Raw genomic sequence first — 13131 nt, 5'->3', positions numbered from 1 at the left:
ATTAGAATAGTAAATGTGATTTTGAAACATATACACAAAATAATAATTTCTTCTTCAAAACAAGGACTGATTTTTGTCCAGGGCAAAGCTATTGTTTCACAGTGACTGTGAGGCAGTGGAGCCTGGAGCTATGTGGAGCTGTCTAGGTTATCTATCCCTTCACTGTCACCACCAGGGCAGAAGTAAGGGATTCCCAATTCTAAGAAGGTGTGCTTGATGACTGGAGGGTCTGTCCACAACTGGTTTTCATTGTCCCAGGTTTGGTGAGCCTATTTGCATGTTAATCACTCTTTCTTTGTACATTTTTGTTATTAGTGTTGTTTCTGTCACTCTTCATTCTCCTTGCTGATTCCAGTAAACATGGAATCTCTGCTTTTTGTATTTTCCACAGAAGAGGGAGGGAGTGGAGCAGCTTGTGGTTTTCTTTTTAGTGAGACTACTAAATTGGGAATACCATTCCTAAACCATGGCAACAGCATGCAGTGTATTTGGTATGAGGTCATGTATGAATGAGCATTGAGAAGAAAATTTTCAATAGCTGATCACTTTTAAAGGAGCATTTATCTGGTGCCTTGAGAAGTCTATTGAAGGAAACTCGTGTACAATAAAGATGAGAACTACATCATACTGCATGCACAAAAGGTTGAGTGTGGACAAATTAGGACCGTAGCCTTCATTTTATTCCAACTTGATACAATTATTTTTTGTTTAAAATAGCTATGAGCCAAAGAACGAGTTTTGAGCCAAACTACTTTTTAATGATCAGAGGCAGAACTTTCTCTTCCAGCTTTCTTCTATTTCCTCTCATAACCATGGAGAACTGTCTGATGAAAAATAGGCACAGTTCAGTGGAGCAAATACAAGAAATTCTTATGGGCTTGTGGGTTGTCCCCCATTACAGGGACATCCTGTAATGTGAGAGCTGTGTGTCTTGAACCTCTTCAAAAGTTATTGCACAATGATGACCTTTAACTGGGAAAAGTAGCTCACTTCTTACATTTATTTGTCATTTCCTTTGAAATAGCACGAGGTAAGTAGTGTTGTAATGCCTGCCAGGTCTAACAACAGACTACACTGATGGTGGGCTTCTTGGCATATGAAATATAAAAGAGCAAAGTAGAATAAGATTAAGACTGTGTCTAAAAAGTACAATGATGGTATCACAATATTACATGAGTATTTTGTTAAAAAAAATAAAATAAAATGGGAAAATCTTTCAGTTTGTGACATTCCCTGAAAACACAGAGTTCTGTACCATCACCATCTTTCTGTTTGGAAAGAGGAATGCAGCAGGACAGCACCAATTCAAACAGAAATATCCAGACAGAACTTTAGAAGTCATTCCTCTTGTTAACAAAAATGGATTTTGATGAATATTCTACAATACCCCCTAAACAATAAAGTAAAAACTGGAACACATGAAGACCTGTATAGGAAACTACTTTGTATACCAAGAATAGTAAAAGGATAGAATTAATGCTAACACTAAGATTGTGACTTAGAACAAGATATCTGTCTAAGGAAGTTAATGATGTCACTAAGACACCAATACCTTAAAAATCTGTACTATCTTTGATGTTATTAAGATATTAGAAGTAAATCACTAGAAGGAAAAAAATATATTTATTGCCACAGAAAAATTCAAGTCAGAAATAGCAAAGAAGGAAAGAAGAATGCTTAACAGTCTATGTGAGTGAAAAAAACCACTAATATTACACATTTTCAAGTCATCAGGACTAATGCAGTTTGGGCATGTGAAACTGGAAATAAACTAGCCATTGACTTTTTGGACTCAGGAATGTTGCATTTTTAGAAACCTCGAAATCTTTAGAAATTTTGAAAAAATAGGGAAAGTTCTATGAGATGGAATGACTGTCCTTGTCAATATTGAGTCATCAGTACTTAAAAAGAAGAAAAAGAGTGGCTCAGGAAAGTTAAGTTAACTGGCTTAATGATAATTTTGTTTTGAGGAAAGATGATCATGATTGGTATATTTTGGGGGACAAGATAATTTGTCTGAACTGTTGAAGTGTTACAGTCCACATGAAAAATAGCCAAGGCATTTATTTAATTTGGTACCAACAGAAAATTGGTTGGAAATTTCTATGGAATTAACAGCGTATAGTTCCCATATATTTAAAAACTGCTTTCTGAAAGATCTCAAGCTCTCAGCAGAAGCAGAAAGAAAAGACAAGGAGTGAGGAAGATTAGGATTTTTTCAGATCCTATTTTCATCAGCCATTAGATTTTCTTGTAAAGTCTATGGGTCACAAGGATTGCAGTAAGTAATGGCAGAAAATGTTTGTAATCTGAATTGAAAAATTTTATAATGCAGTCATAAATACATCTGAAGATCAGGACTACAGCAGGTGAAAATTCATCTTGGGAAGCAGTAACTCAAAAAAAGGATACAGTGTAACCCAAATTGAGTCCGACACCTTGTCAGTTTGACCTTCGCCTAATATTCCTGACTCTTCAGGAATTTGTGTCTTTTCCTGCGACTAAAATGCAAGCCAGCTGCATTGTGCTTTTTATTTGCTGTCTAACAAGTGTTTTTCAGAGTCCTATGCTCCATGCCAAGTGATATTGTTTTAAGGCTTGGTTTGTTAGCTCCTTGTGCCTCCTCAATGAGAGAAGAGAGACATCATAACCTCCTGTTACCTGATTCCTTACAGTCTGTTATTTCTGTCTTCTAGAACACAGTTTATCCCAACACATTTCAGTGATCTAACTTTGTGAGAGCTAAAGAGTGTCAGCTGCCCAAATGTTCATGCCTAAGACATGCAGAGAAGCTGCAGTGCCTTTTTATATCTTTGGTGATCAAGACACACCTGAAGCACAGTACAGATTGCATGTCAGTCTTGCATTCAGAGCACATGGAAATAGTATTCTATGAAAACCTGATTAAATTTGTATTTGCCAACCCGGTCAATTCAAGTAGTGAACTGTTACTTTTTAGGCAGGTTGAACAAGACCATAGTGGTGTATTCACACTGTTTTGTGAACACGAAATACACAGCAGCAGCTCCAGAAACATTGTATAACCTCTCCATTATTAAAGAAAGCCTTCCAGGATTAGAGCATGCTTATAGAAGAGCACAAACTGGTATGAAGGTGGAATGCTGCTGAAATAATAACATCCAGCAGTGTTGTTGACTCCTTGTATAAATAATAAACACGTTGATAAGAGAACACTGGAGGATCCTTTCATGGGATATTTAGGATGTTGTACCCACTACAGTATGAAGTATTTTAGCATACCATCACAAAACCAAAACCCATATATATATAATTATATATATATATTATATATATATAATTATTAAAGATAGTGCCAAGTATTTTGTATTTATAAAAGGCTTGGAACAAAATTGGATTCAACAACTATACCTCCATTCAGCAGATATACAAATCTTTGCTAACCAAAGGCTGAGGAAACTAGGGGTATCACATATATTTACAATGCCAAAATGTTTGCTGAGTAATGATATGCCAGAGCATGTGCTGTTATCACCACACAGCTTTCTGTGAAATTGAGATTGGCTTTGTAATCCTTTAATGAGCCACTTTTCATTAAATGCACATATTTGATTGTACTTGAGTTGCTAGCAGAGCAATGCTGTTGGCTCATGGGTAGGCTTTGCATGAAAATTTTATTTTTCAGTAAACTCCCGTGGCTTTTGTAAAAAGAGTGAAACTCAAGAGTTGTATTGGTTTGCTAAAGCAAAAAACTCATGGCTGAGCTTTGAGAAATCCTCAGACTGAGCTGGGCCTGTCATAAGTTTACATGGTGATAGTTTGTGGTGCTTTTTAGTCCATGAGGTTGGATAGAGTCCTGAGGTGCTGTCACAGATAGCTGCATTTCTTAAATTTGTGGCTTCAGTTTACTCTATGAAAACCTGCATATTGTCTATTTTGTCACAAAGATGAGATGGATAAACAATGAAGCAAAAAGGTGTGTACATGGGCCTCTCTGACATTGGCACCTGGAATAAGCATTCTGTCTTTCTAGACAGCAACTTACAGTGGTCAACAGAAGGAGTTTCCAAAGTGCAAGATAGCAGGCAGACAAGCTGGCAAACTCCCCAAAAGGTAAGGGATAAATATTGTCCCAAGGACCAGCACCAACAATCAATGCTTAGAAGGTACAGAAAAAATCGATGCAAAGGAACCACATTATGTATTTTAACTCCAGGAATGTCATATGATGTTGCTTAATTGTCCATCAGGATTGTTGAAAGTGCCACAGTAGGCAAATTTCTTTTGTGCCTTCAGATTGATTTGTTCCAACCAGCAGAGCTGAATTTCCTCTATTTGGAGAGCAATCTCATGTGATGTAGCATCCTCATTTATGAAGAAACCTAGCAAATAAAGATATTGTTTCTATCCTTCTCTATCTTAGTGATATTTAAAGCTTGTTCTCAAAGACCCTAAATGTACCAATAGGCCAAAGTTGCACTGACCAGCCTCACCAGAGACACTTCTGCCTTCACATTTCTCTGTCCCTGGATCTAGGGACTCCCTTTAATTTTAAGCCTGGGCCTTCTGTCCCTGTGTGATCTATGGTATAGATGGACTTGCCTGAAGTTCCATCACTGTTCTGCTTCACCATGAGCTTTGTTATGCAGAGCCTGGCCTGCTTGTCTCACTGTTGAAACAGTGGCTGGAGAATCTCCTGCTATATGAGCTTTTGTTATTGTGGTTTGGCTTCTCTCCCAAAGGCAGCAGACAGGCCTGAGTGCTCCTTGATGTTCCTCTAAATGAGGCCCTGAATAATTTGCTCTACCCTTGAAGTTCACCATCAGTGTAAGAGGCTGCAGTAAATGACCTCCAAAGGTTCTTCACACACTACTTCTTTCTGATTTTGTAAAAATGCAACCACTAGCCCACAACAATTTTTAACATAGAAGAAAAATAGAAGGAAACTAGAAAACTTGGTAAAATATCTGTTGCCCCCAGCCTCTACTTCTGCTCTCTCTTTTCTACTTTTGCCTCACTGTGTCAGTATTGTGTGGTATGGGGATGTCATGAAACCTAGCTCCTGTAGTTTGCCATGCAATATAGGAAACACTAATAGAATATTAATAAAAACAGGCTCTGTCTTTCCTGGCAATAAAACAGAATTAAAGTCATCTCTTGCTATGAAAAAACCTAAGCTTGTGTTATGGTGCCTATAACAGCACTGATATCTTAGAACTCTTCGAGTTCTAATTTCTGTTCATTTTTGTTGCATTATTAACATCACTTGCAGAATTAACTTTTCCATACTTTCCCTCTCTGTCCACTTGACATACTGTTTCACTTACTCCTTGAGCTGAGAGGTTGTTGTGTGGAAAAGACGCCAAAAACTGTGGAGATGCACCCTTAGAGTACACAGTGGATTTTTCTGACTTGCAAAGTCTGTGCCAGCTGGAGCAAATTTTATTAGTTACAGAAGTGATGAAATAAACCTCTTTTACTAACTAAAAAAGTACAAACCTCTCTTCAGGCTGAAGTAGGAAAAAAAAGATTGCTTACACCAGCATGACCTTCACATACACCTGTTCCTCTTCATCCTTGCTGAACCACGACTCTGAGAGAGGGAGAACTGAGGGAGGGAAAACATAATGAAAGTATTTAAAACAATCGTATCTCTTGAAGTCGTTCTCTGACAAAATGAATGCCCTCTCTGTCCTCTCAATGGCATCTGCTAGCAGACACAATTGAGCTGACTTGCAACATAAGCACTGTAGGTTAATCATTGCCAAGATTTAAATGAATTGTGAAACTAGTTTCATAATGCCAAATAAGTGAGGACAACATAGAATATGTTATAAATATAAAAAATGTAAAGAGTTCCTTAAAGAACAAGACTTTGTCAAATGAGTGGCAGGTAAAAACACTAAGATGATAAAACAGAAGTCAGTATTATTTTTGCTTTAATGTGACTGTGCTTTAACTGTGTTTTATTATTCTGCTGACATAGAGTACTTGGCAGAAAAAACCCTGCATAATCCAATTACATTGCTTTTCTTCCGCAGGGAAGTAATGCTCAACTCAATGCTAGGAGTCCCTCTGCCCAGTGAGAGCCCTCATCACTGAGCAGCAACACTGATATGCACTCCTTGGAAGAGTGAGTTCTCTGCTGGACAGTACTATGTTTTCAGCAGAAAGGGTGGGAAGTAGTTTCTTGCACACTCATTAAGGATGTTATTTTGGGACATGGCAAATAGCAGTTGAATCCCTTTAGGCAATAAATACTTAGAATCTTCCTGGTGCACTCCAAACAGCATGTTATTATGCTAAAACTTGGCGCTTCACCTTCTGTTTTTAATTAACTGACTGGTGACTGTTAAATCACATATTCTTTAATATGTCTGCTGAATGAGGACCCTCAGAGGACATGGGCAAAATTAGGACCTTCTTTGTTTTGTCTGAAGTGAAGTGAGTCTACACAAACAAGCTGATTCTGACCAATTATTTCTCAATAAAGAGAGCAAATATATTTTATGTATCAGGGAAGCTAGCCAACATAATGATCTTGCAAACCAATAGAAAACTGTTAATCCTTCTGTAAACCATAATAGCTACAGTTACAGCTTCAAATTTGAATATTGACTAAAATTATTATATACCTTATCACGCTGAAATACTAATTAATTAATACTAATTATTCTTTTTGTAGAATTGTGTTCAACTAAATAAATGTAAAAACTTGTAATCGATTTACTGATAATTAAAAATCATAATTTTCACAATATTTGGGAATATGTAATCTCAGTGCTTTTTTTTTTTTTTTAATTTTGCCTTAGTGTCTCCATGCTGTTGTATACTATCACCCAGTGTAATACAGTTGGACAGTACCTCTCAGAATAGACTGAGGAAGTAAAGCATGATTTGATAGCACCTTTCCAACTAAGAACCAAGAGAAACTTTTCACCCAGGTTTGAAGCAGAGAAGCAACTGGTGGGGAAATGGCATCTTTTGGTGAACAAAGAACATAGGAAAAAGAGCCAGGCTTTAGAAGATTTTTTTTTTTTTTAATTTAATTGTCATTCAGTGACACACACTACTGTGGTGGATCCCAGGAAAACAGGTTAGGTTGTGCCTGCTATATGGACTTTGATCACACTTATCTAGAGACTGTGCTGCAAGCTAACTGACTAAGAAATGCTAACTGATTTTAGAAAAACTGTCTACATCTCTACAATAATGTGTTTTCTCAGCTTTTCTTTAGAGATAAGCTCTCAACATCAGTCAGTTTTGCCTTACAGGAATAAAGCTTTTGCTGTAATGCAAAAGAAAGTCCTAACTTGAGTTGTAGTATCCTTTAAATCATTACATTTAGAGCTGTCTTCTAAATGGAAATTTGGGAAACTTTGTGATAAGGCTGTGGGCTGAGACAAGCCTTGTAGCTCTTCATGAAATATGAGCTGGTTTGGACCCCAGAAAATGGCCCCAGTCAAAGAAATTATGCATAATTTTGAACTAGGATGTGCTGACTTTCAGCTCATCATGCTGCTACATAAAAAACTATACATCTGGAGAGAAAAAATGTCTTAAGTCACTCCCACTCCAGATATTTTGTTGCCTGTAAGAATACATTTTTCCTTTAAATATTAAGGGCTGAAATATATAAAATTACTGTTACTGTAAACTTAATTACCTGATATATATGTATATAATTTATAAAGTGTGTAATGTGTGTATATATAGACCCCCTGATATATGAATCTAGCTATCATTCCTGTAGGATTTCAATAAGGAGAGTGGAATATCTCTTTAGTCAGAGTTGATTGTTCATTCTGTTAAACCCACGCAAGTGGTATCAGAGAAAGGAGTCAGAAATTGCACAATTAGCTCAGAAACCACTGCAAGATTCCCCTTCAAATAGAAACAAGACAGAAGAAGACAGCCTTACAATGGGATAAAAGAGCATGGGTGAAATAAACTGTCCACAAGAAAGATTACATAGATTTAAGCTGGGAGGAACCAATTGTCATAATTATATAGCATGTATTTAGGCTTGAATGGACAGAAATGGGTGACTTTCTCTCTAGCTGAGAGACTGGGAAACCTGGAAAAGCCAGGAAATGGATGCAGCATTGATCCATGTGTGGGCAGGGAAGAAAGGCAGAAGAGTTGCACCCAATGCCTTTCCTCTGGTATTCCTGAAATTTGTCAATACCACAATTTATATATTTTTTGTGACACTGTAACAAGAATGCTGTCTACAGATTTGACACTGTTAAATTAATGTAATATTAGCAGTAATAACAGAGGCAGGAAGTAGTCCCCTAACCTTAAAAACATACTGGAACAGTAACAAGTTAGAACATGAAAGAGACTATGCCCCAATCTTAGAAGGCCACCAAGAAATCCCCGAGCAAGCTCTGCCCCATGCAAAGAGGTTTGTCCTGTGAGTCTCATCAAGTGACCTTGTGTACTCTAATCAAGATGCCAGGATGACCATGCCAGTTCCTGGGGCAGCAAGATACAGGCCACATTGCACACTGGAACAGAAAAACAGAGGAAAAAAGGCCTGCATTGGGAGAATGTATAGGTGGGGACCATGGGCATTTTGGTGCTGGCTAAGAAGTTTGCAAGTTTCTTAGCAGACTAGAAGCTGGGGTAGAGAGGGGCAGAGGCAGGGCAGACAGCACCCTACTGTGGTCCTGCTGCTAACTCCATGGCAAAAGTATAATTTGGAACATATATCCCACTTCTCTGCATACACTTTATATCATTACATAGCACTTTCCTGCCTCTAGTTTCTTTTAACGTGGGTGTGAAAGCACGTCTTGTGTGCTGCTTTGGCTGGGATAGACTTAACTTTTTTCACAGTGTCTGGCATAGGACTATGTTTTAGATTTATGCTGAGTAGAGTGATTAGATAATAGAGATGTTTTTGTTATTGCTTAGCAGTGCTTACACAGAGCCAAGGCCTTTTATGCTTTTCATACTGCCACGCTGGCAAGGAAGCTGGAAGTACGTGGGAAAGTGAGAGGAGACACAGCCAGGACAGGTGACCCAAAACTGATCAAAGGGACATTCCAGACCATATGACATAATGCTTATTATATAAAGTAGGCGGAAAAGGCAGAGAGGGGGATGTTTATAGTGATGGTGTTTGTCTTCCCAAGTAACTGTCATGCATGATGGCACTCTGCTCTCTTGGAGATGGCTGAACACCTGCCTGCCCTCGGGAAGCAGTGAATTAATTACTTGTTTTGACTGCGTACATGGCTTTTGCTTTCCCTATTAAACTGCTTTTATGTCAATCCAGGAGTTTTCTGGCTTTTACCTGTCCAATTCTCTCCCTGATCCCACTGGTAGGGGAGTGAGCAAGAGGCTGTGTGGGGCTTGGATACTGGCTGGGGTTAAGCTATGACAGCCCTTTTTGGCACTCAATGTGGGGCACAAAGTGTTTAAGATAATGACAGATTTGATTGGGACGTGCTAAATTGAATTTATAGCTATTAGTGCTGTTTAGCTGGTAATCAGCAACCTCCTGTGCTTGCCATGGGGCTCCCTTCCATGACTATGTATTAGACTAGTGCTCGTGGTTGTTTTTTGCTTTTGCTGCACTGCTGTACTGCTTATCACCTCCCTGTATTGTGCCTGGGAACATTTTGATAACAGCCCTGGGGATGTGCCTGGGCTAGCAGGCTGCTAGCAGGGTGCTGCTGCTGTTTCTGTGTTGCTGTGTACTGGACAGGTGGAATTCCAGTGTGAACTTGAGGTGAATGGACTATGACATGAGTAAGTCCATGAGGGAGTACAGGCCCACCTGCAGCCCATGGAGAACCCTGTGCTTGAGTAGGTGAGTGCCTGAAGAAGGCTGTACCCCATGAGGTGCTGTGACTGGAGCAGGTTTGCTGACAAAGCCTTGTGACCCCATGGGGGGCCCTGCAGTTTCAAAGACACAGAGTGCAAAGGCCCCACACTGGAGAAGTTCAAGGACTGTCTCCCATGGGTGCTACCCCACACTGGAGCAGGGGCAGCAGAGATTCCCTCAAAGCCCATGATGAAGACCATGGTGAAGCAGCTGTCTGCTGCAGCCCATGCAGGACTGTGATGTGGATTACACTAACAGTGGACTCTAGTGGGAACCTTTCATTGTTAGCCAGGCTGGGGACAAGGGGAGCAGTTCATTGCAATTTAAACACTATAACCTGGCCCTAAAGGTCTAGGGATGGAGACTGTAATGGATATACCTTTAAATTGTTGTAAACTATGATTTGAATTATGTGGTAAAGGAATTAGTACAGCAGAAACCACCTGAGGCAGTGGAAGAGAAGCCTTACAGAAAGCAGTGACTTGACCTGAGCTGGTTTTGGTGCCCAGTAACATGCAGCAAGAAATAGAGCCCAAAGCAATGGACTAAATGAATTCAACAGACATTTTGAACACATTTTACAGACATTTTGCAGGGGTAGTCTATAGACTAAGGGAACAATATCTCTGTATTATATCAAAGAATGGGAAGGGGAAGGTGTTTAATGAGGTTGTATGGAATAGTGCAGGACCTGAGTATGATGTAAATAGGACTAAATAAGGGTTGGAAGTCCCACTTTTCTGCATATACTTTATGTCATCAAAAACATAACATGTCCCTGCCTCTTGTTTCTCTTGACATGGGAATGAAGCAGAGGTTTTGTTTAGGTTACAGATCTTTCCATAACATGTTTCACTTTTTTAGCCCTTTTATCTTTGATTTTTTCATGCAACCTTTGCATTTCTCATGAAAAAAAATCATAGCAAATTAACAGTTTGTTTTCTAGCAGCCAGGGCCTTGTGCTTCTGCAAATATTCCCAGACATCAGTCTGCAGCTTGGGCAAGTTACTTTCACATTCACATTAGCTGCAGAGTCATGTGATAAGCACAGCTGGCAATATGTCTTTATAGACAAGTTACTACCTGCAATAGAAATGCAGCACAAAAATTTCCTGCCCTAAGTAACTTTCCGACATCCCAAACCCTCTGATAATTTTGATCACGCGAAAGGAGGAAGGAGGTCTTGGGAGATCTGTGGTGATTGTTTGGCTTAAAAAATACCCCAGCACATTTTCCCCCTGTGATAGAACATGCAGTGGGTCTTCAGGCAAGGAGATCTCAATCAATATGACCTTCCTATGCACAGACCACCCCAATTTGTGAGGCAATTCTTTTGCCACACATCCTCCATGGATGAGTCCAGCTCTACCTCCGCTGCTACATTTGGGTGTAAAAGTAACATTGAGCTTTTAAATACCCCCTCAGAACTAGAGTGTGCTGCCAGTGGGCTCTCCTGGCAGACACAGTCATTGTAAACTTGTCTACATTGGGTATAGCCCCTTTTTCTATAAGGTAAGCACAGTATCCTGGGTGTTCTTTCCAGAAACTCTTTCTCTAGAAGAACACATGTCCACTGCCCAGCAGACTCAGAAAAGCAGTTTACACTTGTGGGACTTAGAGTTGCCACAAACACTCTCTTGCAAGATGTAGATTCTTTCAGCCTTAACTAACGAGCATTCTTAGTTGTAACAGTGTTGTATGTTTTGCTGGGCCAAGAGTATTTGCACCACCAGCATTTTAATGCCTTCTACCTTGGATGCTACTCCTCTATACCCAGTAACAACCATGGTCTTCAGCTCTGCAAAAACCCCACCATTTTTTTGGCACCCTTGAGTTTTGAGCTGTCACCGTAGTCTCAAGACCATGTGTCTGTAGACTGCAACCCACAGCCTTGGTCTTGCTGCTTCCACAGTAATTATGCAGTGATAATTAGTAATTATGGTCTAACAGTATAGTCTTTATTTCATTCTGAGTCTTTTGTTTTTCATTTGAGACATCAAACAAAATCACAAGCTTCCAGCACAACTACTATTAGTCCTACAAGCTGTCATCTCCCCCATAGCTGTGTGTAAAGGCTGCTTACCCCCACAACCAACATTCTCAGAATGAAACTTGAAATTCAGTTCATGGCCCCGGCTCATGTGGTCTTTTATGGAAAGCCCTTCAGGCTCAGACTGCCCACTCATGTCTCATAAGGACTTCTGTAAAACATACAGCTCTCCTTCTGTGACAGTCTGGCTTTTCAGCCCCCAGATGGCCCAGACCACTGCTGTAGTATATACTATATGGTTACTAGGGTTACTACCCATGGCAGCAAAACTTAAAAATTTCATAGGGTTGTTAATTGAGTGCAAATGTCTGTTCTCTCCTTCCACTAATAAGAGAGAGGAATTTGTCCTGAGGTTCCCCTCCCTGTGTATTCAAACAATACTACTTGTCTTCTTTCCTGTTGCCCTGTAAATATCAGAAGTTCAGCCACAATTCTACTGCTCTGCTCAACAAATAGAATGTCATTAGGACAATCCAAAACATGAGCAGTCTTTTGAATTTGTTAATTCTAGCATTGGTTCATCTGCATTGAAAACTGCACAAGCTGTTGAGCAACCACTGTGCCCAGCCTTAGAACTTAAATCTCAATAGATTAAAATCACATGGGGTTTATCAATAGTAGTGAAAATAGTAAGTTACCAGCTATTGTAAGCAATATTCTATAACCACAGGAATATATGAATGAAGATGTTTAGTGAAAGGAACAGTATCTCACAGAGATAACAGAGGATCCATTCTGTCATCCCTGGCTGCTCTGCAAAAATAGCATGGAATTTATATCCACAGTGAGAGGACTAGTGATAATCAGCCAGAATTCACTGGTCCATGTAATACTCATTGGTCTTAAGGATAAACAAATTTTTCTCTCTAAATGACAAATTTGAAACTTTTTTTTTTCTGTTTCCTGATAGGTTGTAACTTCATGCAATTACCTGACACACTGTCCACCTTAAAACCAGGGAGTCTTCTGGTACTTGACCTGAGAAGTAGTTTGTGCCTCTCCTGGGCTTATCTGTCAGAACTCAGAGCCCCATGTGAAATGAACTTCTAAAATCCCCTAAATTGTTAGCATATCACATTCCCATCCACTCCTCTGTGATTTAGCTTACACTTTAAAGGAGGACAGGCTCTGGTTGAGTGTCCACATCACATTTAGCAAAGAAGGGAGGTTTTACCAATGGTGTGTCATCAAAGTGTAACAAACATGTAGAGTCTGGAGAAATAGATCATTCCAATCTCTCCCCTCTTCCAGTGTCTACCATGCA

The sequence above is a fragment of the Oenanthe melanoleuca genome, chromosome 2 (assembly GCF_029582105.1).
Source record: "Oenanthe melanoleuca isolate GR-GAL-2019-014 chromosome 2, OMel1.0, whole genome shotgun sequence".
Lineage (NCBI taxonomy): Eukaryota > Metazoa > Chordata > Aves > Passeriformes > Muscicapidae > Oenanthe > Oenanthe melanoleuca.
The sequence above is the reverse complement of the archived record's forward strand: the minus strand, read 5'-3'. Positions refer to the sequence as shown.